The sequence below is a fragment of the Dendrobates tinctorius genome, unplaced genomic scaffold (assembly GCF_039654945.1).
Source record: "Dendrobates tinctorius isolate UK_male_01 unplaced genomic scaffold, ASM3965494v1 ptg000049l, whole genome shotgun sequence".
In the NCBI taxonomy this organism is placed as follows: Eukaryota; Metazoa; Chordata; class Amphibia; order Anura; family Dendrobatidae; genus Dendrobates; species Dendrobates tinctorius.
In genome coordinates, this window is record NW_027361717.1 from 22,978,306 (window position 1) to 23,005,591 (window position 27,286).

At 42.2% G+C, this 27,286-nt stretch overlaps 1 long non-coding RNA gene across 1 annotated transcript; it reads left to right on the forward strand.

The window, feature by feature from the left end:
- Nucleotides 1-1,610: 1,610 nt before the first annotated feature.
- Nucleotides 1,611-13,035, forward strand: LOC141091141 (uncharacterized). The gene is made up of 4 exons (XR_012232428.1): nt 1,611-4,835; nt 4,959-4,993; nt 5,121-5,155; nt 12,808-13,035. It is a non-coding gene; the product is annotated as an uncharacterized lncRNA (long non-coding RNA).
- The last annotated feature ends 14,251 nt before the right edge of the window (nt 13,036-27,286 follow it).

The window sequence follows — 27,286 nt, forward strand, 5'->3', positions numbered from 1 at the left end:
TGGACTTCTCCTTCACCTTCATACTACTTGCACCACGGCATGATCCGTGCAGTGGGACTGGAGAGGAGGTGAGCTGATCTGTGTTGCTTCTTTTTTGATATTAATGCAATCTTGCTCCCCTCTCAAATATCATTTCTTTTTTCATGGATAACACCCTCGCTGGACTTCTGCTTCACCTTCATACTATTTGCAGCACTGCATGATCTGCGCGGTGGGACTGAAGAGTAGGTGAGCTGATCTTTGCTGCTTCTTTTTTGATATTTAGTGTGATCTTGCACCCCTCTCAAATATCAAATTTTTTTTATGAATATCACCCTCGCTGGACTTCTGCTTCACCTTCATACTACTTGCCGTACTGCATGATGCGCGCGGTGGGTCTGGAGAGGAGGTGAGCTGATCTTTGTTGCTTCTTTTTTGATATTTAGTGCGATCTTGCTCCCCTCTCAAATATCATTTGTTTTTTTATGGATATCACCCTCGCCGGACTTCTGCTTCACTTTCATACTACTTGCAGCACTGCATGATCTATGCGGTGAGACTGGAGAGGAGGTGAGCTGATCTTTGTTGCTTCTTTTTTTATATTAATGCGATCTTGCTCCCCTCTCAAATATCATTTTTTTTTTAAGGATAACACACTCGCTTGACTTCTGCTTCACCTTCATTTCTATTTGCAGCACTGCATGATCCGCGTGGTGGGACTGGAGAGGAGGTGAGGTGATCTTTGTTGTATCTTTTTTTTATTTACCGTATATACTCGTGTATAAGCCGAGATTTTCAGCCCATTTTTTGGGGCTGAAAGTCCCCCTCTCGGCTTATACACGAGTCATATACCGGGGGGGATCGGCAGGGGAGGGGGAGCGGGGGTGTCAGATCATACTCACCCTTCTCTGCAGCTCCACTGCTTGTTTTATGTTGTCGGTGCTGCTCTCTTCCTGCTTCAGCTGTCAAATGGTACCCGCTCATTAAATATGTGCATATTTAATGAGCGGGTACCACGTGACCGCTGAACCAGGAAGAGAGCAGCGCCGACAACATGGAACAAGCAGTGGAGATGCAGAGACGAGTGCCAGGACCCGGTGAGTATGAACGGGGGGTGGGGAGGCATAGTCACCTGTCCCTGCGCTCTGCTGTCTTGCGTCCTCTGCAGTGACAATCAGGTCAGAGGGCGCTATCGCTCTCTGCCTGCACAGTCACTGCAGAGCGCAACGCTGATGAGCAGGGGGCAGCGACTGAGGTGAGTATACAGGTTTTTGGGTTTTTTTGTAAGGGAGGCAGCGGCAGCAGCAACATGATGGGGCCACACACTGTGCATCATAACTGGGGCCACTCACTTTGCAGATAACTGGGGCCACTCACTGTGCAGCAAAGCTGGGGCCACTCACTGTGCAGAAAAGCTGGGGCCACTCACTGTGCAGAAAAGCTGGGGCCACTCACTGTGCAGCAAAGCTGGGGCCACTCACTGTGCAGCAAAGCTGGGGCCACTCACTGTGCAGCAAAGCTGGGGCCACTCACTGTGCAGAAAAGCTGGGGCCACTCACTGTGCAGAAAAGCTGGGGCCACTCACTGTGCAGCAAAGCTGGGGCCACTCACTGTGCAGCAAAGCTGGGGCCACTCACTGTGCAGCAAAGCTGGGGCCACTCACTGTGCAGATAACTGGGGCCACTCACTGTGCAGCAAAGCTGGGGCCACTCACTGTGCAGATAACTGGGGCCACTCACTGTGCAGATAACTGGGGCCACTCACTGTGCAGATAACTGGGGCCACTCACTGTGCAGATAGCTGGGGCCACTCACTGTGCAGAAAAGCTGGGGCCACTCACTGTGCAGAAAAGCTGGGGCCACTCACTGTGCAGCATAACTGGGGCCACTCACTGTGCAGCATAACTGGGGCCACTCACTGTGCAGCATAACTGGGGCCACTCACTGTGCAGCATAACTGGGGCCACTCACTGTGCAGCATAACTGGGGCCACTCACTGTGCATAACTGGGGCCACTCACTGTGCATAACTGGGGCCACTCACTGTGCATAACTGTGGCCACTCACTGTGCAGCAAAGCTGGGGCCACTCACTGTGCATAACTGGGGCCACTCACTGTGCAGAAAAGCTGGGGCCACTCACTGTGCATCATAACTGGGGCCACTCACTGTGCATCATAACTGGGGCCACACACTGCAGATAACAGGCCACTCACTGTGCACCCTCGGCTTATACACGAGTCAATACGTTTTCCCAGTTTTTTGTGGCAAAAATAGGGGGGTCGGCTTATACTCGGATCGGCTTATACTCGAGTATATACGGTACTTCGATTTTGCTCCTCCCTTAAATATCATTTTTTTTTTATGGATATCACCCTCGCTGGACTTCTGCTTCACCTTCATACTACCTGCAGCACTGCATGATCCGCGCGGTGGGACTGAAGAGGAGTTGAGCTGATCTTTGTTGCTTCTTTTTTGTTATTTACAGCGATCTTGCTCCCCTCTCAAATATCATTTGTTTTTTTATGGATTTCACCCTCGCTGGACTTCTGCTTCACCTTCATACTACTTGCAGTACTGCATGATGCGTGCGGTGGGACTGGAGAGGAGGTGAGTTGATCTTTGTTGCTTTTTTGATATTTGGTGCGATTTTGCTCCCCTCTCAAATATCATTTGTTATTTTATTAATATCACCCTCGCTTGACTTCTGCTTCACATTCATACTATATGCAGCTCTGCTTGATCCGAGAGGTGGGACTGGAGAGGAGGTGAGCTGATCTTTGTTGCTTCTTTTTTGACATTTAGCGCAATGTTGCTCCCCTCTCAAATATCTTTTTTTTTATGAATATCACCCTCGCTGGACTTCTGCTTCACCTTCATACTTCTTGCAGCACTGCATGATCCATGCAGTGGGACTGGAGAGGAGGTGAGCTGATCTTTGTTGCTTCCTTCTTGATATTTAGTGTGATCTTGCTCCCCTCTAAAATATGATTTGTTTTTTTTTATGGATATCATCCTTGCTGGACTTCTCCTTCACCTTGAGACTACTTGCACCACGGTATGATCCGTGCAGTGGGACTGGAGAGGAGGTGAGCTGATCTGTGTTGCTTCTTTTTTGATATTAATGTGATCTTGCTCCCCTCTCTAATATCACTTCTTTTTTTTATGGATAACACCCTCGCTGGACTTCTGCTTCACCTTCATATTATTTGCAGCACTGCATGATCCGCGCAGTGGGACTGGAGAGGAGGTGAGCTGATCTTTGTTGCTTCTTTTTTTATATTTTATTTCAATCTTTCTCCCCTCTCAAATATTTGTTTTTTTAATGGATATCACCCTCGCTGGACTTCTGCTTCACCTTCATACTACCTGCAACACTGATCGATCCGCGCGGTGGGACTGAAGAGGAGGTGAGCTGATCTTTGTTGCTTCTTTTTTGATATTTAGTGCGATCTTTCTCCCCTCTCAAATATCATTTGTTTTTTTAATGGATATCACCCTCGCTGGACTTCTGCTTCACCTTCATACTACTTGCCGTACTGCATGATGCGCGCGGTGGGACTGGAGAGGAGGTGAGCTGATCTTTGTTGCTTCTTTTTTGATATTTAGTGCGATCTTGCACCCCTCTCAAATATCATTTGTTTTTTTTATGGATATCACCCTCGCCGGACTTCTGCTTCACTTTCATACTACTTCCAGCACTGCATGATCCATGCGGTGAGACTGGAGAGGAGATGAGCTGATCTTTGTTGCTTCTTTTTTTATATTAATGCGATCTTGCTCCCCTCTCAAATATCATTTCTTGTCTTAAGGATAGCACGCTCGCTGGCTTCTGCTTCACCTTCATTACTATTTCCAGCACTGCATGATCTGCGTGGTGGGACTGGAGTGGAGGTGAGGTGATCTTTGTTGCTTCTTTTTTGATATTTTCTTCGATTTTGCTCCTCCCTTAAATATCATTTGTTTTTTTTATGGATATCACCCTCGCTGGACTTCTGCTTCGCCTTCATACTACCTGCAGCACGGCATGATCCGCGCGGTGGGACTGAAGAGGAGTTGAGCTCATCTTTGTTGCTTCTTTTTTGTTATTTACTGCTATCTTGCTCCCCTCTCAAATATCATTTGTTTTTTTTTGGATTTCACCCTCGCTGGACTTCTGCTTCACCTTCATACTACTTGCAGTACTGCATGATGCGCGCGGTGGGACTGGAGAGGAGGTGAGCTGATCTTTGTTGCTTCTTTTTTGATATTTAGTGCGATCTTGCTCCCCTCTAAAATATCATTTGCTTTTTTATGGATATCACCCTTGCTGGACTTCTCCTTCACCTTCATGCTGCTTGCACCAAGGCATGATCCGTGCAGTGGGACTGGAGAGGAGATGAGCTGATCTATGTGGCTTCTTTTTTTATATTAATGCGATCTTGCTCCCCTCTCTAATATCATTTCTTGTTTTATGTATAACGCAATCGCTGGACTTCTGTTTCTCTTTCATAGTATTTGCAGGACTGCATTATCTGCGCAGTTGGACTGAAGAGTAGGTGAGCTGATCTTTGTTGCTTCTTTTTTGATATTTAGTGCGATCTTGCTCCCCTCTCAAATATTATTTGTTTTTTTATGGATATCACCCTTGCTGGACTTCTACTACACCTTCATACTACTTGCAGTACTGCATGATGTGCGCGGTGGGACTGGAGAGGTGGTGAGCTGATCTTTGTTGCTTCTTTTTTATATTTAGTGCGATCTTGCTCCCCTCTCAAATATCATTTGCTTTTTTATGGATGTCACCCTCGCTGGACTTTTGCTTCACCTTCATGCTACTTTCAGCACTGCATGATCCGTGCGATGGGACTGGAGATTAGGTGAGCTGATCTATGTTGCTTCTTTTTTGATATTTAGTGCGATTTTGCTCCTCTCTCAAATATAATTTTTTTTATGGATATCACCCTCGCTTGACTTCTGCTTCACATTCATACTATTTGCAGCACTGCATGATCCGAGAGGTGGGACTGGAAAGGAGGTGAGCTGATGTTTGTTGCTTCTTTTTTGATATTTAGTGTGATCTTGCCTCCCTCTCAAATATCATTTGTTTTTTTTATGGATATCACCCTCGCTGGACTTCTGCTTCACCTTCATACTACTTGCAGCACTGCATGATCCATGCGATGAGACTGGAGAGGAGGTGAGCTGATCTCTGTTGCTTCTTTTTCTCCTTCGCCTCATTGGGGGACACAGATACTGTGGGTGAATGCTTCTTTCGCTAGGAGTCTGACACTAAGTGAAAAAAAAGAGGTTAGCTTCTCCTCCGTCGTATACACCCTCGTCCCTATTGCGGGCGGAACTTAGTTTTTTGCTTATAGTCCTTTGGAGGCACATACGTCTGTATGTCTCCAGACTATTTTTTTTCTTTTTTTCTTCCCATGAAGATGAGACAGGGGCGACGGATCCTATTGAAAGGGTCCGATCTCCCCAAACCATAAACGGGCGAGCACGCGTTCAGTATCGTCTCCGCGTATCCTTTCCGTGGGACATATCTGGGTCTTTTTACCCAGACTTCTATTTTTCTTTTTTAATTTATGAAGATAAGACAGGGGCAACGCATCCTATTGAAAGGATCCGATTTCCCCAAACCATCAACCGGCGAGCACGTGCGAGTATCCCTCCATGTATCCTCTCCCGCGACGTGGGACATAATGCCGGACTTAGCCCTGTCCACCCCTAGGTATTGAAACCATGGGCTTGCACAGAGGCACAAGACTAGTCTGTGCGGCCTCCACTGCTCCACCAACGCTAGACGGCGGTGTTGCATGGCGGCGGATGGTCCTTCTCCTCACCCCTGCAGGGGGGGACAGAGCTAGGGTGCCTGCACTGTCCAAAAAATTACCCCATCCCCTCTACCTGGTGCGCTAGATCTGTAGCGGAGGTTATCACAGGTATGGAGGACTGGGGAGAGCCCTGTGGCAACATTCCAGGAGCTCCATTGAGAAGGCTCCAGGCGGAAGGTTGTGTTCACCTTGTCCACAGCATTTCCTTTCCTCCCTCCTCCCCCAGGCGGGGGCCGCCAGCGCGAATGTCGGTCCATGGAGCGGCTCAGAGAAGGGCCGGTGGGATCGCCATGGTGGTGGGGCCGCCAGCTTGCGGGCGGGCAGGGGTAGAAATTTAGCCCGCGGCTTCAGCCGTGACTAGGCTGCGGGTGGAAGTCCCGCCCCCGGCGTGATGTCATTTCCGGCGCCGCCCCCCGTGGCTAGGGCGCAAATTGAGCCCCTGGTCTCATTACAGGGTAGGCCGCGACTGGGAGAGGACGTGTCGGCCTACTCAGGGGGAGAAACGAGCGCAGGACAGCGCAGTGCAGAGGCAGCGGCAGGAGCACATGGGGACACAGGATCAGGGTAAGTGCGACCCCGACCCTGGAGCCGCGCTATGTGTGATAAAAGGGGGTTTGTTTCCTCCTCCTCCCTTCCCTCACCCCTCTTATAGAAAACAGAGGGGGTTATTGAGCCTGGCAGCAATATGACCGGAAAAGGGAAATCGCACATGTTCCTTTATGCCGCATGCATTTCCTGTGGGGCCAGTTTTCCACGAGCGCAGAGTAAAAAATTATGTGAAACCTGTGACTCCGAACGCGACTAGAGCCCTCCACTGTGACTGAACCCACAATGCTGGTGTGGACAGACCGCAGAGGACAAGGCTCGGGATTCCCGCTGTGCAGCACCCGGGACCCGACGCCTAACAGAACCTCAGTGTCCGTCCTCCACTACGACCGTGACCAATGTGCCAAGTCGCCCAGAGTGGGCCCTATCACTGTCTCAGTTCAGGCAATTGAGTCCCTTCAGGCCTCAGGTGGGGGCAGGGACAGTGGCTCGCCGGCCTTAGAGGGGACCTCCACCTCACAAGAGCCTCCGGCCTGCAGGGGCCGCTCTCACTCCAGGCAGACCCGAGGGAAACGAATCCACACGGTTCCGCCCAGTCCATCCGGTGCCTTGGCATCCGTAAGTTTTGCTTCTCGCTCCCCGTCACCAGTGGTTGATAGCGAGCAGACCTCAGATTGCGACTCAGACGAGCCCCTTGACCTGGATACTCCAGCGTCACTCGAAACAAGGTATCCGTTTGCTCCGAACCTCCATAAAAAATGGATGGAATCCCTGATGGTGGATCCTCCGGTTTCGCGCCTAGCCACTAAGACCCTGCTATCCGTCCCTAGTGTTTCCTCAATTAAGGATCCCACGGATCACCTTATAGGGAGCTTAGCTCGCTCAGTATATGAGGCGTCAGGGTCAGCGCTCGCTCCCTCATTCACAGCAACTTGGGTAGCCAAGGCTATGATATCATGGTCAGAAACATTAAACAAGGTCGCGCAGGAGCAGGATCTACCTGCAGAGATTTCGTAATCAGTGCGTCTTTGGGCAGACAATTGCTCGGCACTTGCTGCCCCTAATGCAATTTCTATCAGAAGAGCCCTATGGTGAAGGACATGGCGAGCCGATTCTACTTCTAAGAAGTCCTTGACTTCCATGCCTTATCAGTGCGGCCACCTACAGTTGTAGCCAAAAGTATTGACACCCCTGCAATTCTGTCAGATAATACTCATACTCATCTGGAGAAAAACAGACAAGAGCAATCTGATAAAAAAAAATCGGATTGCACTCTGACCAATATTAACCCCTTTCAGCCATCGGGCAGAATAGTACATCCGATGGCTGTATCCCCCGCTTCGATGTGGGCTCCGGCGGTGATCGGGAGTCATCAGTTCGTTGACATAACAACCAGAGATCTCCTTGAGACCTCTATGGTTGTTGATGCCGGATTGCTATGAGCTCCACCCTGTGGTCGGCGCTCGTAGCAATGCAGTAAATCTGCTACATAGAGGTGATCTGAGCATGGCCTCTATGTAGCAGAGGCGATCGAGTTGTGGCAGCTTCTTGCCTCCCATGGAGACTATTGAAGCATGCCAAAAGTGAAAAAAAATGTTTTTTAAAAATATAAACAAATAAAAAACATAAGTTCAAATCACCCCCCATTCACCCCATTCAAAATAAAATAATAAAAAAAAAAAAAAATCACACATATTGGGTATCGCTGCGTTCAGAATTGCCCGATCAATAAAAAAAAAAGGATTAACCCGATCGCTAAACGGCGTAGTGAGAAAAAAATCAAAATGCCTGAATTGTTTTTTCTTGGTCGCCACAACATTGCATTAAAATTCAATAACGGGCGATCAAAAGATAGTATCTGCACAAAAATGGTATCATTAAAACGCCAGCCCGGCACGCACAAAATAAGCCTCCCCCCCAACCTGAGATCACGAAAAATGGAGACGCTGTGGGTCTCGGAATATGGCACAATTTATTTTTTTTTAGCAAACTGGAATTTTTTTTTTACCACTTAGATAAAAGAGAACCCTGACATGTTTGGTGTCTATGAGCTCTTAATGACCTGGAAAATCATAATGCCAGGTCAGTTTTAGCATTTAATGAACCTAGCAAAAAAAGTCAACCAAAAAACAAGTGTGGGATTGCACTTTTTTTTTTTTTTTTGCAATTTCACCGCATTTCAAATTTTTTTGCCGTTTTCTGTTACATGACATGGTAAAATCAATGGTGTCGTTCAAAAGCACAACTCGACCCGCAAAAAATAAGCTGTCACATGGCCATATTGACAGAAAAATAAAAAAAGTTATGGCTCTGGGAAAGAGGGGAGCGTAAATCAAAAACGCAAAACCGAAAAAAAGCTCTGGTCTTTAAGGGGTTAATCTGAGTCACCGCTCATCTGCAATTGTCCTTGTATATCGGATGAGACTCGCCAACGTAAGTCAATGGGTGTGAGAAAAAAACGCATGTCCATGCAAGTGCCGTCCAATTTACACACCCATGTCCTTGAAAACCCAAAATTTTGTCTGCCGCGTACCATAAAATCACAGCGTGACCCATCAGAATACAATAGAATAGATACACACACAGAATAGATATACAGATGTCAATCACAAATATAATTGGTACAGAGCGTGTGCAGCTTACTGTACGTGTATTTAATAAGCGGTTATTTTTCTGAAAAAAATGCTGTGGGCTCCCGTGTAATTGTCATAACCAGCAGAGGGAAAGCCGACAGCTGGGTGCCAATGTTTATGCAGCCGCGAGGACTTGAACATATTTTTCGAGCTCGCTGAAGTCACATGGTTAGCACCCGAGCATGCGCAGATAACACCTTATTTGTGCATGTGTGCTCATCACTTCTGCAATCGGTGGTGGAGGCGGGTTATTGAGCAAATTGGTATATCTGCATTCAATTTAATATTCATAGCTGGAATTGGGGTCTCTGCCCCTAAATCATGCTGCTCTCGGATGGAATAGCAAAAACTGATTCTGTTTAAAAGCTTTATTTGATGTTTATTTTCTTAGGAATTTATGAAAGTTTAGAACTACAAATGTTATATAGTATTTCATTTTCTGTCAGTCCAGGACTCCTGACTGCCATTATTTTACAGGGCATTTCTTATTATTGAAGCCATTTATGGGATATGGAAAACTAGAAGAGCTAGGCTTTTGGTTCACCATCTCCGCAGCCATTTACTGACTTGTGTAACTTGAACTTTGCTTGTAGTAGCCAGACTTGTGGTTCCCCCATCTCTGCAGTCACACCCACTGGATCAGTTTTATGCATTTGATTTCCTTAATTATCAAAACTCTTTAAAAACCACTATTTATATAATACAATATCTATTGATAATCTGCTAGATTATTTCTTAAAAAGAACTGAAGTCTTTGGTATTGTGTCACCACAAGGAGAAACGGGAGAGTTGTCAACCTAGAATAAGTGATGTATTTCTGTTAGTTATCAGTAGGGGGAGCTCTTGGGCCATTAGCTAACCATTGGCAGCACATCATATTTATAAAAATGGTCTTGGGGGAGAATGTAACTAATAGCTAATAGCTGTTGTCATTTGCTTCACCTTAGAAAAAAAGAAGTCCTCCATTGCAATACTTACAATACTTGTCTGTGTGAGGCAGAACGCAGTACATTCCTATAGAGTGTGACTTTACAGCATGTATGACTGATTCATGGGCTGTGTTAGTACATTAAGTTTTAATAAATCATACACAAAACTATGCAGACATCTGGAGCACAGCACATGATACTAGCGAATCTTTGTGTTTAATGAGAAGGGAAATCTATGCTGGAAATACAGTGCATGTTCACCCTGATAAGTATGATACATGTCACTGGCCATTATGTAGCGATTTAGAGTCCGATTCATCATTTGCTTTCATTTTTTTCCGTTAAACAGTCCCTTTTTTTGTTTTATACATTGAGATCTTTTACTGCAAATTCTTCAACATGGCATGTTTTTAACCTTTTCTGCAAAATTCAGTGCCAAAAGTCACATGTTCTTCTAAAATGTTTCAAAGTGTGCCCAATAATTTTGTGAGGACTACAATACATTTGTTAAAACAAAAGAAAAAGAATGGAATTCATTAACTCAAAACAGCTGAAAACTGCAAACTGTGACATTTGTATATCTAGTATCTACTTATGTAGCACTCTACAGAGGTCTGCACTTTCCTGAGCTGATTTTCCACGTTCTGTAACTTGCTCCATACTGTTAGAGTACTTTTGTGACTTTTTAAAATTCACCAATACATAAATTTGACTACATATACAATTATACACAATTTTTAAAAGTTGTAAGAACAGTGTGAGGCTAGTTTCAGACTAGCATTTCCGGCGCAGCGCTGCCGCTAAGCCCCGGCCGCGCCCCCTCAGGTCAGCTCCTCCTCTGATCGCATGACGCTGCATGCGATCAGTGTACCCTATATTTAGCGTTGGGTACACTGGTCGTGCGCTGGCACTTTTGCCGGCGCATCCGCCCTTTTGGTGCTGCGCCGACGTGCGCCAAACGCACTGTGTTGCATTTTTGTGTGCTCGGCACAGCGCCCAAAGGGCGGGTGTGTCGGCGGATGCGCCTGCAAGTGTGCCAGCGCACGACCAGCCTATCCAACACTAAATATAGGGTACGATGATCGCATGCAGCGTCATGCGATCAGAGGAGGAGCTGACCGGAGGGGGCGTGGCCGGGGCGGGGTTTAGTGGCAGCCCTGCGCTGCGCCCGGAAACGCTAGTCTGAAACTAGCCTAAAATATGCAAAAAGCTTCACCTTTTTAGGCACATGCAGCTCATTACAAAATTTGCCATATAATTATTTTTTTTATTACAAAAACTGGTGCAAAACCCTTTATAAATTGCACCCAGAGTTAATTCCATTCTGGCTCGTTGGTATCTCGTGATTTGGTGATAGCCCATGGTGGGGTGTGCAGCTGCGTGAACCCTTTTTGTGGAAGGCCGGCCCTTGTGATGGTGATTGTCCATGTCGGTCAGCTCCTATCTGACGATGTTACTAGCAGTTATGGGAACTGTGCACCACTGCAATTGTTCAATCTTTTTTTACATGATGTCGAATCCATCATGTTGGGAATTTATTCAGACTAACATTTTGTAAGCCAGCCTTGCACCTCTAGCCCACTACAGTAAGGGGTGCCAAATGTAATAAGAAATTTGGCTCATCTCTGGGCTGTTCTTGCACCAGAAAACAAAATCTATACCAGCCATGAGCCACAATTCAGCTACATTGTATTCGTTATTTGAGTGAACATTATAGTTTATCTGTCGAGGAGCAGTAGGCCCCCCCCCAACATTTTACTGAGTCCTGCCCATTTTTGGAAAATTCCCAAGCCTGGCACAACACTGTAAAGTCTGAATTTGTCTTAAATACCAATTGCAACAAATTTCGTGACTCTCTGATGCTGGTTTTCTGATGTTTAGGGGAAGATAAAGCTCCAAAGCCATCACCCATGCACCAAAAACATTGAGGAATTGGAAATGTTGTGAACACCCAGTTGGCAGCCATGAGGATGTACATGTTTATTATATCTCGTTACTGGATGAATATTGATCTGTGTAGTTTAGTTAGAAAACTGAGCAACTCCACTGGTGCCAGGTTCTCCTGCCATGTGTGCCCCAATTATTTCAGTGTGCACCCAGTGCCAGGTTATTATTACAGGTGTTATGTGCTGATAATAGGGCATCACTTAATATTACTGAGCGGGGGACACTAGAAATGAAGACTGAGAGTCAATTGTGGACTCTTTAGTGGTAACTTGCGCATTTATTTCCGGCATTTCTCAAAAGTAAGTCTGTACTCTTCTTATATTTTGAAGAAATGCTTAATGTTTTGTACTGGTAATGAACTTCATGCCCATGCTCTGACAATAAGCTATTTTTTCCCATAGTGGTGTTTCTCATTTACTGTAACTCTCAGATTCTGGTGGATAATTGCTTTGTGTCACACTGTATGGATTTCCTTGTTTAATCACTGCACATCAGTGAAATATTCATAAATGCGTTTCTGGGGGGAAAACATATGATTGACTGCTGAGTCTTTTGAAAAAGTAATGGACTCTTTCTGGCACTGTGAAACACAAGCTAATATGTAAAAATGGACATCTTCTGACAGACTGCCAATAGCACGCATAGTTATTAAGGAATGAATTCTTGGACTTTCAAGTGCGCTACCAGACAAATTCCATAAACACACCAGGTTAAAAAAGTTAACCCTTTAATCCCTACGCGTTTCGAAGCATAACACTTCTTCAGGGGTTGACACATGAATATAGAGAGCTGTCACCACATTTATACATGCAGGATTCAAATTTGGCGCCATGAAAGACATGTGCTGCGCCGTAAAGGTCAAAGATCACAATAGTTCAAGTGTCAGGAAAAGTTCATTAAAGTTAACTAATCTATGATAAATAAAAACATTAATATCTTTATTTTATTTTGCAGATGAAATGGAATGCGGATAGAGGAAAAAAGAAGAAAAGGGAGAAAGAAAAAAAGGGAAAAGAAAAGAAAAGGAATGAACCCACAAATGTGGGAAAAAGGAGAAGAGATCACAGTCCAGCAAACGTACCACCACACCAGGGAAGGTGTTCGGATTGAAAAGAAAAGAAAAAAAAAAAGAAAAGGGAAAAGAAGAACATCGTAATGCCAGACGATCATGAGGAAATTGTATCTCCGAAAAATGTGTATAAAAATGTATATATATATATATATATATATATATAAATAAATAAAAATATAGTAAAAGGATTTGCACAAAAAATATAAATATTGAATAAAATAATTGTCCCAATTATTTGACTTGCCATTCCAAATGAAGTCAGTGGCGCGACTAGATGGACGAAACACACCCGAAAAAAGCACTAGAGATCACCGGATCACTCACCACTCAGGAGGGGAAATAGAATAAAATTAATAAAAATATTATTAAGGATTATATATATATATAATAAAAAATAAAAAGGGGAAACCTATAGATACACATCAGATGAGAACGGAAAATGTGTCCATGTACATACAAAACCATAAAAGTTTTGAATTAATTCCTATGAAGAATGTGACCTGAGGACCAAAAAAGAACGAAAAAACGCATTGGAAATTTGATTCCAAAGAAAAAGTATGGAACCGAGATTTTAAAAACGTGAACTGGACTACCAGTAAAAAATTGTTGAAAACGAAAAATATGTTTGTGATGCCGAAAAAATATATATAAATAAAATTAACCCGTTGTGTTTTGTATGAGGGAATAGGAGACCAAAGGAAAGTGAGGGACCATACTGAAAATAAGGGAATACAACTATATGCGATAGAAGAACGCATATATATGTGCGTGAATAATTGTGAAGAGTTTTGCTGCTATAAACAATAAAAAATATGAAACATATGAAGGAACGCGTTAAAAACTTGTTTCCCAAGATATAGTGAAGGTCTGTATTCTTGGAGCATAAACCAAATCGACAGAAAAAAATATTGAAAACAAAAAATTACGATTATGATACCAAATATGAAAGTGTGAAGAAAAATAACCCATTGTGTTTCATATGAAGAAACCTAAATATTAGTGAAGGACCACGTGTGATGGACAGTGAAAAGAAAAGGATATATATACAACCATATGAGACAATGTATAATGAAAAACATAAAAAGAAATTATATATACATATATCAAAAAATATAAAAAATATAAAAATGTATATTAAAACTTATTAAAATTTGTAGATAAATTGACACATTGGTGGAGATTAGAAAAAACAAGATAACAAGATTATTAAAGAAACACTTCAGAAATTTCATTTAACCCATTGGGTTTCAGTGTATTCAGCCTATAGATCCAGTAGATTTCTTTCCTATTTAATTGTCCCATCCTGTCAGGATGGTTAATAGGGATTTGTTCGATAGGACTTATTTTTAATCCTTGAGTGTTTTTATCATGTTTCAGAGTGAAGTGTCTAGACAGACCATGCAATAAAAAGCCTTTTTTAATATTGTACCTATGGGAATTAATTCTAAGATGTAGTGGCTGTGTGGTTCTGCCAACATACTGCCTCCCACAGCCACACTCAATTAAATAGATCACATATTCAGAGGTACAATTAAGGAATTCACGGATAGGAAAAGATTCATCCGTAGAGGTTGATCTAAACCATTTCATTCTATGTGTTATATTACTACAACAAGCACAATTTTTCTTCCCACATCGAAAAATACCTCTTGGTGGACTATTGGTTATTAGAAGGGTTTTTTTCTCATTTTTTAAGTGACTAGGGGCTACAAGATTTTTAATGTTAGGAGCCCTTCTGAAAGTAACCCTCGGATTACTAGGGAGTATTTTCTGCAGAAGTGGGTCATTAAGTAAAATATGCCAATTACTACAAAGAATTTTCCTTATTTCTTTGTTCTCTAAACAGAATTGTGTTACAAAATTGGTGGTGAATTTATTATCAACAACCTTAGCTTTTTTTATTCCATTGACCAAAGAATTTTGGGACATATTTAAACAATGTTATATATTTAAACAGTTATATAAGGTATATAACTGTTAGTATCAACATTCTTAAAAAAGGTTTTAGTAGCAATGCCATTGTCCTTAATAAAAATTGTAAGATCTAGGAAGTTGATTTCATTACTATCAAATATTGAGGAGAAAGACAGACCCCAATTATTCGTATTTAGGTCACAAATAAAATTATAAATATCATTATTAGAGTTATCCCATGTAAAAAATAGATCATCAATGAATCTTTTGTAAAGGATTATATTGCTATACCATTTGGATTTAAAAATATGAAATTCCTCAAAGATGCCCATGAAGATATTTGCATAGGTTGGTGCGACCTTAGAGCCCATCGCAGTCCCGAGCTGTTGATGATAAAGACAACCTTCAAAGGTAAAATAATTATTTTTTAAAATGAATTCCATAACCTTTTTTATGAATGTTGATACTAACAGTTATATACCTTTCAACAGTGGTCATTATGGAAAGTGGCTTAGGAATATCCCTGATAATCAGTATAGAAGGATAAGGAAAAATTGCTCAGATATAGAGGACTATAAAAATCAGGCGAAAATCCTGACGAACAGATTTAGTAAGAAGGACTATCCCAAAAATCTAATAAGAAATGCCTATAACAGTTGTTTAAATATGTCCCAAAATTCTTTGGTCAATGGAATAAAAAAAGCTAAGGTTGTTGATAATAAATTCACCACCAATTTTGTAACACAATTCTGTTTAGAGAACAAAGAAATAAGGAAAATTCTTTGTAGTAATTGGCATATTTTACTTAATGACCCACTTCTGCAGAAAATACTCCCTAGTAATCCGAGGGTTACTTTCAGAAGGGCTCCTAACATTAAAAATCTTGTAGCCCCTAGTCTCTTAAAAAATGAGAAAAAAACCCTTCTAATAACCAATAGTCCACCAAGAGGTATTTTTCGATGTGGGAAGAAAAATTGTGCTTGTTGTAGTAATATAACACATAGAATGAAATGGTTTAGATCAACCTCTACGGATTAATCTTTTCCTATCCGTGAATTCCTTAATTGTACCTCTGAATATGTGATCTATTTAATTGAGTATGGCTGTGGGAGGCAGTATGTTGGCAGAACCACACAGCCACTACATCTTAGAATTAATTCCCATAGGTACAATATTAAAAAAGGCTTTTTATTGCATGGTCTGTCTAGACACTTCACTCTGAAACATGATAAAAACACTCAAGGATTAAAAATAAGTCCTATCGAACAAATCCCTATTAACCATCCTGACAGGATGGGACAATTAAATAGGAAAGAAATCTACTGGATCTATAGGCTGAATACACTGAAACCCAATGGGTTAAATGAAATTTCTGAAGTGTTTCTTTAATAATCTTGTTATCTTGTTTTTTCTAATCACCAATGTGTCAATTTATCTACAAATTTTAATAAGTTTTAATACACATTTTTATATTTTTTATATTTTTTGATATATGTATATATAATTTCTTTTTATGTTTTTCATTATACATTGTCTCATATGGTTGTATATATATCCTTTTCTTTTCACTGTCCATCACACGTGGTCCTTCACTAATATTTAGGTTTCTTCATATGAAACACAATGGGTTATTTTTCTTCACACTTTCATATTTGGTATCATAATCGTAATTTTTTGTTTTCAATATTTTTTTCTGTCGATTTGGTTTATGCTCCAAGAATACAGACCTTCACTATATCTTGGGAAACAAGTTTTTAACGCGTTCCTTCATATGTTTCATATTTTTTATTGTTTATAGCAGCAAAACTTCACAATTATTCACGCACATATACTGTATATGCGTTCTTCTATCGCATATAGTTGTATTCCCTTATTTTCAGTATGGTCCCTCACTTTCCTTTGGTCTCCTATTCCCTCATACAAAACACAACGGGTTAATTTTATTTATATATATTTTTTCGGCATCACAAACATATTTTTCGTTTTCAACAATTTTTTACTGGTAGTCCAGTTCACGTTTTTAAAATCTCGGTTCCATACTTTTTCTTTGGAATCAAATTTCCAATGCGTTTTTTCGTTCTTTTTTGGTCCTCAGGTCACATTCTTCATAGGAATTAATTCAAAACTTTTATGGTTTTGTATGTACATGGACACATTTTCCGTTCTCATCTGATGTGTATCTATAGGTTTCCCCTTTTTATTTTTTAATATATATATATATAATCCTTAATAATATTTTTATTAATTTTATTCTATTTCCCCTCCTGAGTGGTGAGTGATCCGGTGATCTCTAGTGCTTTTTTCGGGTGTGTTTCGTCCATCTAGTCGCGCCACTGACTTCATTTGGAATGGCAAGTCAAATAATTGGGACAATTATTTTATTCAATATTTATATTTTTTTGTGCAAATCCTTTTACTATATTTTTATTTATTTATATATATATATATATATACATTTTTATACACATTTTTCGGAGATACAATTTCCTCATGATCGTCTGGCATTACGATGTTCTTCTTTTCCCTTTTCTTTTTTTTTTTCTTTTCTTTTCAATCCGAACACCTTCCCTGGTGTGGTGGTACGTTTGCTGGACTGCGATCTCTTCTCCTTTTTCCCACATTTGTGGGTTCATTCCTTTTCTTTTCTTTTCCCTTTTTTTCTTTCTCCCTTTTCTTCTTTTTTCCTCTATCCGCATTCCATTTCATCTGCAAAATAAAATAAAGATATTAATGTTTTTATTTATCATAGATTAGTTAACTTTATTTAACTTTTCCTGACACTTGAACTATTGTGATCTTTGACCTTTACGGCGCAGCACATGTCTTTCATGGCGCCAAATTTGAATCCTGCATGTATAAATGTGGTGACAGCGCTCTATATTCATGTGTCAACCCCTGAAGAAGAAGTGTTATGCTTCGAAACGCGTAGGGATTAAAGGGTTAACTTTTTTAACCTGGTGTGTTTATGGAATTTGTCTGGTAGCGCACTTGAAAGTCCAAGAATTCATTCCTTAATAACTTTGTTGCGGTTCCGTTGCGGACCGTTGGACGTGCAGCAGGCTGACATACTTTACAGGCTTTACTTTTTCTTTGAAAAGGTGAGTACAATACTCCAATTATTCATACGTTTTACCCAGATAAGACCCTATTGCGCTCTTGTTTCAACCTTCTAGTTATACAATAGCACGCATAGGAGATATTCAGATCCTACATGGAAGAAGGCAAAGAAATAAAAGCAGCAGTGTGAGGGTTGGAGGATGACTCTGCAGTATCAAGAAGCTCTAGGGACTTTTGCACCCAACTCACACTGCATGTAGTCTTGTGGGAATATGTGCATTAATAAATGTAAAGGGAATCTGTCAGTAACATCAACCCTCCCAAACTGCATGCATGTACAGTTGAAACCAGAAGTTGGCATCATGAGAAAAGAAGGTTATGTGGCAATACTGAAGCAACATCTCAAGACATCAGCCGGGAAATTAAAGCTCGAGGGCGGAAATGGATCTTCCAAATTGACAATGAACCGACGCATACTGCCAAAATGGTAACAAAGGGGCTTAAGGATTACAAGTCAATGTTTTGGAGTGGCCATCACAAAGCCCTGATCTCAATCTAATTGAAAATTTATGGGCAAAGCTGAAAAGGCAGGTGCGCGAGCAAGGCGACCTACAAACCTGGAGCAGTTACACCAGTTTTGGCAGGAGGAATGGGCCCAAATTCTAACCAACTATTATAAGAAGCTTGTGGAAGGATATCCCAAACGTTTGATCAAAGTCATTCAGTTTAACTCCTTTCCGGCATCAGGCGTACATTTGCTCCGATGTCAGACTCCCTCCCTTTGATGTGGGCTCCGGCTGTGAGCCCACATCTTTCCCGGGACATGTTAGCTGTTTTGAACAGCTGACATGTGCCCGGTATAGCTGTGGGTGGAGTCGCGATCTACCCACAGCTATTAGCCCGTTAAATGCCGCTGTCAAACTGACAGCGGCATTTAACTCGTGCTTCTGGCCATCGGGCCAGAAATCCGCCCATCGGTGACCCCCGTCATCTGATTGCGGGTAACTGATGGGTTGGCATGACAGTCAGAGATCTGGAGACCTCTATGGTTGTCACTGCTGGACTGCAAAGAGCGCCACCCAGTGGTCGGAGCTTATAGCAAGTCAGCGATTCTGCTACATGCTGATCATAAAAAAATAAATAACCTAGAAATGTTTGGTGTCTATGAACTCGTAATGACCTGCGGAATCATAATGGCATAATGGCAAAAAACAAGTGTGGGATGGCACTTTTGTTTGCAATTTCACCGCACTTTGAATTTTTTCCCATTTTCGAATACACGACATGGTAAAACCCATGAAGTTGTTCAAAAGTACAACTCATCCCGCAAAAAGCAAGCCCTCAAATCGCCATTTTGACCAAAAAATAAAAAAAGTTATGGCTCTGGGAAGAAGGGGAGCAAAAAATGAAAATGCAAAACCAAAAAAACCTCTAAGGGGTAAGTAAATTGGTACCAAATACTAATGAAATGTATGTAAACTTTTGACTTTGCAGTAAGTAATAAAAATGCCTTAAAACATTTTCACACTCATTATTCTGGCATTTGTCAAATATTAATAGTCATTGTAATCCTAATAGACTAAAGGGCTTGTCACACTAAGAGATATCGTTAGCAATATCGCTATAACTTGTGACGTTATAGCGATGTTGCTAGCGATATCACTGTGTCTGATACTTACCTACAACCCGCTCCCCCGCTGGTTATCGCTGATCGCGCGAGAACGCCCAGGACCGCTTCTCGTCGTCAGCTTCCTGCGGCGCTTTCTGCTGTGACGACGAGCGACGCATGGAGCCGGGCGGGAGGACGCAGGATCGCCTGGTGTGACAGGTAAGTAGCGACCCCCGTCCCCAGCGATGTCGCTGGTGAGATCTGCTTGTGTGGCAGCTCACTAGCGACCACTTAGCGATATACCAGCGATCCTGACCACGTCATATCGCTGGTCGGGATCGCTGGTACATCGCTAAGTGTGACAGTACCCTTACACGGGAAAGGTTTATTCTGATTTCATGTCTGGTATTGAGAAAAACATGCATATGTGTCTTTTTATATAGTGTATGTAAACTTCTGGTTTCAACTGGGTGTGTATTCCTGAGTGAATAGCGTTTCCACTCATATACAAATGAGACGTTCAGTGCTCTGTCCTGCCCAAAGCACTTAAGGGTATGTGCACACGTTGCGGATTTGGCCCTGCGGATCTGCAGCAGTTTTCCAAGGGATGTACAGTACCATGTTATCCTATGGAAAACAAACGCTGTGCACATGCTGTGGAAAAATCAGTGCGGAAACGCAGCAGTTTATTTTCCACAGCATGTCAATTCATTTGCCGATTCTGCAGCGTTTTTATACCCATTTCATTCTGGGAATGGGTGTAAAAAGGTCTGCATTTTCTAACCGGGTCATTCATTAATTTTGTAAACATGCTGAAAGTTTGTACTTCAATCACGTTGATGCCATTCCTGCCAACCCATTGTACCGGTATATGAAGGTTAAAATATGGAAAAGTTCCCTGTCCAAATCTTTTTAGACTATGCTGTATGTACCCTTGTTATTGGTATATACCAGCCTTGAATGGCGTTTGTTTGCTCCTGTTTGACCTGTTCACTACAATAGTACACAATGGGGGGAGAAGAGCCCACTGCTCTGCTTGTGCGATAATGTATTCCTACAGCAGTGTGCATGGGGTTAAAAACAAAATCCATTCACTTTTCCTACATGGTTCACATCATTTAGGGGAGTCAATGAAATGGTGCCAATGACTGATTTATTGACTCTTCAGTTATAAAATACAGTTTTTGGTAATAGGAATTAATAAGCGGTATATAATGTACCCATACACAAGCAGAGACAATTACACGGGGCAACGTATATAAAATGGCAAAATTTCTCCTTCTAGTCCATGATTTTTTTTTTTTGAGCCCACTGCATTTTATGTATTGATACTGCATAAGAATAGTTATTTGTATTGATTCCTTAACCATCTGCTTGCAGGGTCACCCTATTGAATTGTGGTGGCGGAGCCTGAATACATAACATTATAGTGCTGCACCTGTTCTATTTATTGACCTTATGGTCACTGTGATAACTGACTGGATCCGTTGCCTTACTTTCATGACACATTTAAAGGGAATCGGTCACTCATTTTTCCGCGGTCTGGTCCGATGGGCTTATTCCCCCCCCTTGGCTAGATGGACGTAGTTTCTTCTGTGAATATCACATATGGAGTTGTTTATTCGCGCCTGCGCATTGATAAGGCCATTCGCGCTTGCGCAGTATGCTTTGCCCAACTGTGGGCAAAGCATATAATCGCTACTGCGCATGCGCCGGTATTTTTCCCTGCGTCTTATGCATATGAAGACTTCCGGGTCATAGACGCAGAGAAACACACAATTCAATGATACCTTTACATGATATCTCAAAAAATGGGTGACAGATTCCCTTTAACAGGAATAATGTGTTTATAGGAAATGTGTGTGTGGGGGGAAAAAAGGCAAATATAACAGCAGTCGGTATTAGATGGTGCCATCTACAAGCCACTCCTTGCTGCTTTGAATAGTTTGTGAAAATGCTAAAATATATAGTGTAAAGCAGAGGTGGGGAATCTTTTGTCTGCCAAGGGCCATTTGGATATTTATACCATCCTTTGGGGGCCTCACAAACTCCGCCCACAAATTACATCCTGACTGTGGCACTGGTTTCATGACTTAATCTTTCATTGCATGTCCTTCAGTGGTGAACACTGTGTGTGTGCTAACAGAGCAAGAAGAAATTAATGAGCTTGTGGCAATCAAAATACAGCTCCCTGCCCAAGAATGCAGTCCCTGAGAATCTGCTCGGGGGCCTGATAAAAGGTCATCGAGGGCCGTAAATGGCCCTGGGGCCTGAGGTTCCCCACCCCTGGTGTAAAGGAAAGACAGGTGAATTTATAAGAGACTTAAAGGGAACCTGTCAGCAAGGTTGTGCATAGTAAACTACACACAGTGTCAGGTTGTCGCCGTTATACTGAATAAAATGATATGTTTGTTGATGAAATCAGTCTTGTGCTTATTTTTTAATCCTTGTTTTTAGTTAATGATATGCTCATGTCCTAAGGCGGGGTTCATGTAGGTGGTGCTCTGATTATATTTTCATAATGCAGACAGCTGACAGGTCGCTGCTCCTTCAGTGACCTGCCCCTTAGTTTGCATAATGAATATACTAATATGTGTTGAAATCTTGTCACGTCATCAAAATGGCGGCCTGTGCGCTATCACTTGTCAGTGCCTATTATCTTGCGCTATTGAAAAGAAACAAAAATCACCATCAAAATGGCACCGTTAGCTGCGCCTGCGCGTTCCAATAGATTCTACTTTGCAAGCACCTCGGCCCCTTGTTGTTGCAGCCAAAAAAAGTTACACTACAACAAAATGGTGACGGGGCGGCGCATGCGTAGTAGCATAATCAACAATCGATTCAGTCAATTTGCGCATGCGCTGCCCACTCTTCAGAGGACCAGTTTGCGGGAAGGTGCACAAAAAGGAAATCCCCACTGGAGCTAATAACGCAGTCCCCACGGTAAACTATTTCTCATCACTAGAATACTCTATTCATCCCCACTGTGCCACCATTGTATTAAAATATAAAATGAATATTACTAACCTGGATGTCTGCATAGTGAGATAGAAATAGGGTGAGGCAGTGTAAGTATATACATAGGGATATTTATTATAGTAGGGGTGGGCAATTAATTTTCCTGAGGGGCCACATGAGAAACCGTGACTGTTGTGGAGGGCCGAACCAATAGGCTGAAATTAATTCTACTCAATATTAATATTGATATATTATACTTAATTGTATGACTTAATATTGAGCAGAATGAAGTATGCTGACATCCCGCTGTATATCATTTGAATCTGAGTACAGCCCCTTCCAAATATATATACTGCAGGAGCCCCACACAGCCTCCTTATATATACTGCATGAGTCCCACACAGCCTCCCTATATATACTGCATGAGCCCCACAGACTCCCCATATACACTGCATGAGCCCCACAGACTGCATGAGCCCCACACAGCTTCCCCCATGTACACTGCATGAGCCCCACACAGCCTCTCCCATGTACACTGCATGAGCCCCACACAGCCTCCCCCATGTACACTGCATGAGCCCCACACAGCCTCCCCCACGTACACTGCATGAGGCCCCACATCCTCCCCATAAAGGGCACTTTGCCCCCACAGCCTCCCCATGTTCTGCACGACACCGCAATTGCCCCCCCATGTGCAGCATGACATCCCCATAGCCTCGCCATATGCTGCATGTCACCCCCATAGCCTCCCCATGTTCTGCATATCACCCCATAGCCTCCCCTTGTGCTGCATGTCATGCCCATAGCCTCCTCATGTGCTGCATGTCACCCCCATAGCTTCCCCATGTGCAGCATGTCACCCCCATAGCCTTCCCATGCCCACCCAAACATCCCATACATATGAAAAAAAAAAAACCACCATATACCTCGGTCCCGTTCCCTGGCGCTCTGCTTCTGATCTTGTCTCGGTGTCTCTGGTGCGCTCACTCTCTGCAGTACACAGCTGACGCAATGAAATGACATCATCGCTTCAGCTGTTTCACACGCTGATTGGCGGAGGAGGTGGCCGGGCACAGTGCGGCCTGTGGACCTCTGGTTTCCAGCCTCACAGCTGTCGCGGATCGGACTGAGACAGCCAAAGGGCCTGATGTGACTCGAGAGCCGCATTTTGCCCAGGTCAGTATTATAGGATGCATAACTACACTGTCCCACCCTATTACTATCTCACTATGCAGGCATCCAGGTTAGTAATATTCATTTTATAATTTAATACATTGGTGGCACAGTGGGGTTGAATACATTATACCAGCGTTGAGAACTAGTTTACCGTAGGGACTGAGTTATTAGTGCCAGTGGGGATTTCCTCTAGGTGCGGGGTCCCGCGCACTGGTACTCTGAAGAGAGTGTGCAGGGCACGCGCGAATTGACAGAATTGATTGCTGATTATGCTACTGCGCATACACCGCTTCCAGCGCTATTTCATTGTAGTGTAAACTTTTTTGTCTGCAACAAAGGGTGAAGCCACTCGCGCAGTAGCATTATTAGTACACGATAGATGCTAATGCGCAGGTGCAGCTGACGGCTCCATTTTGTTGGTTTTTGCTTCTTTTCAACAGCGCAAGATAATAGGCAGTAACTGACAAATGATAGTGGGCAGTCGCCGCCCTTTTGAAGAAGGTATAATTTTATTCAGTATAAAGGCACTGACCTGACATTGTGTGTAGGTTACTTTGCACAACCCTGCTGACAGGTTCCCTTTAAGAATTACACACATGGTCAAAATTGTTGGTACCCCTCGTTTATTGACAGAAAAACCTACAATGGTCATAGAAATTACTTGAATGTGACAAAAGTAATAAATAAAAAAAAATCTATGAAAATGAACAAATCAAAGTCAGACATTGCTTTTCAACCATGCTTCCACAGAATTTTTTTTTAAATATAACTCATGAAATAGGCTTGGTCAGAAATGATGGTACCTCTGAAATGTGACAAAAGGTACATGTTAAATCAAGATGTCCACTAATTAGCATCACAGGTGTCTACAATCTTGGAATCAGTGAGTGGGCCTGTATAGAGGCTACAGATACTCACTGTGCTGTTTGGTGACATGGTGTGTATCACATTCATCATGGACCAGAGGAAGCAAAGGAAAGAGTTGTCTCAGGAGATTAGAAAGAAAATTATAGACAAACATGTTAAAGGTAAAAGTTCTAAGACCATCTCCAAGCAGCTTGATGTTCCTGTGACTACAGTTGCACATATTATTCAGAAATTTAACATCCATGGGACTGTAGCCAACCTCGCTGGACATGGCCACTGGAGGAAAATTTATTACAAATCAAAGAGACGGATTATAGGAATGGTAACAAAAAGCAGAAAAACTACTAAACAGATTAAAGGTGAACTTCAAGCTCAAGGAACATCCGTGTCAGATGGCACCTTCTGTCGTTTTATGAGCCAAAGTGGACTTCATGGGAGACGACCAAGGAGGACACCATTGTTGAAAAAAAATCATAAGAAAGCCAGACTGGAATTTAGCAAACTATATGTTGACAAGCCACAAAGCTTCTGGGAGAATGCCCTATGGACAGATGAGACAAAAATGGAACTTTTTGGCAAGGCACATCAGCTCTATGTTCACAGATGGGAAAATGAAGCATATCAAGAAAAAAAACACTGTCCCTACTGTGAAACATGGAGGAGGCTCTGTTCTGGGGCTGCTTTGCTGCATCTGGCACAGCAGAGTGTCTAGAATCTGTGCGGGGTACAATGAAATCTCAAGACTATCAAGGATTCTAGAGAGAAATGTGCTGGCCAGTGTCAGAAAGCCTGGTCTCAGTCGCAGGTCATGGGTCTTGCAACAGGATAATGACCTAAAACACACAGCTAAAAACACCCAAGAATGGCTAAGAGGAAAACATTGGACTATTCTGAAGTCGCCTTCTATGAGTCCTGACCTAAATCCTATTGTGCATCTTTGGAAAGAGCTGAAACATGCCGTCTGGAAAAAGCAACCTTCAAACACGAGACAACCGGAGCAGTTTGCTCTTGAGGAGAGGGCCAAAATACCCGTTGAGAGGTGCAGGAGTCTCATTGACAGAGGAATTGTTTGATTGCAGTGATTGCCTCAAAAGGTTGTGCAACAAAATATTAAGTTAAGGGTACCATCATTTATGTCCAGGCCTATTAAATTCTGTGAAAGCATGATTGAAAAGCAATGTCTGACTTTCATTTGTTAATTTTCATAGATTTTTGATTTATTACTACTTTTGTCAGATTCAAGTTATTTCTGCGACCATTGTGGGTTTTCTTGTCATTAAACGAGAGGTACCAACAATTTTGACCACGTGTGTATGGAGGGGATTTAGGAAGACTGGCATTCCACATGCCCATCTTAATCAACAAGTCTGCCTCTGTAATTTGTGCACACTCCACAAATTTTTTGGAAACTCTGTAAAGGCTATGCAAAATATAGGGTTTTACAAACGTTTGACTTTTTATTACGGCAGTTTACTGTAGTACATGGTTTTATAGGGGGAGTGTTTTCTTGTGTTTTTTTTTTCTTTTTACTATTTAAAATAAATATGATTTTCTTTTAGATAAGTGAAGAAGAAAAGAAGATGCATTACTACGATCTGATAAATTCTACGTATGGCCTGAGTGTAACTAAATTGGAGTACTGTGAATTTTACAAAGTAAGTTCCTTATTGTCTCACATTTTCTGGAAGCTGATCCTTCTAAAATAGGCAGTCAAAATGTGAAATGCAAGGGGTTTTTTTGGCACATGGTCTATCTATGATCTCTGTATGCTATTTGGTGTCACGGTGCTGCAGACATTTTTATATAATAGTGATTTATTGCCTAGCAATATTAAGACATGGTTGCTTTCTTCCATAAACAGCACCACATCTGTCCACAGGTTGTACCAGGTACTACAGCTCACTCCTCACTTTAGTGGAGCTGAGCTATAACACAAGACCCAACTTATGGACAAGTGTGGCGCTGTTTTTGGAAGAAATCAGATGAGTTTTTCCAACCCTTTACAACCCCATTTATTAGAGTACAAGGTCTTATAATTTCACCTTTAAGTGTGTATGTTCCCAAAATAATAATGTAACTTATGATCCAACACCACTTTCTATGTCTCGTTTTAGAGCTTGTTGTAGGAATTACAATTCTTTTTCTGTAGTGGGAATCCACTAAGATGTGATTTTTTGGTAGAGTATGAAGACATATCAGGGTTCACACGTCGAAACAGTACAAACTTGAGAAATTTATGTTTCTAATATTTTAAAGAGGACCATTTTAGGCCCAGGGTAGTAGCAGGCATTGCAACAACATGCAGTTTAGGGTACCATTCTAGACAATTGGCTACACTGCATGCTACTGCCTTGTGGTTGTAACACGAGTCCAGCCAAAATCATCAGCTGCTGCCCTTTCATTTTAATCAGATCAGACTTGAGTACATAAAGAATAAGCTGTACATTTTTTTTTTCCATAAATTCCTATTCCAAATCAAAACAAGAAACTTTGTAATACATCTTATCAAACCAGAGAAATCCACTTTTCTTCTTCCTGACTGATGGATGATTCTCAAAATTCTCAATTCCCAGTTAAAATCTGTCTTCAGTGAGATAGGACAGTCGGCGCTTAGGCTAGTTTCACATTAGCGTTTTTTTGCGCAGCGCATCGGGCGCATAAAAAACGCAAAGAAAAACGCAAAACAAACGCGCTTTTTTTTAACGTCATGCGCACGCTGATGCGTCAAAAAAACGCAGCGTTGCTTGCGTTTTACATTCGTTTGCGTTTTTTTTTTGCAC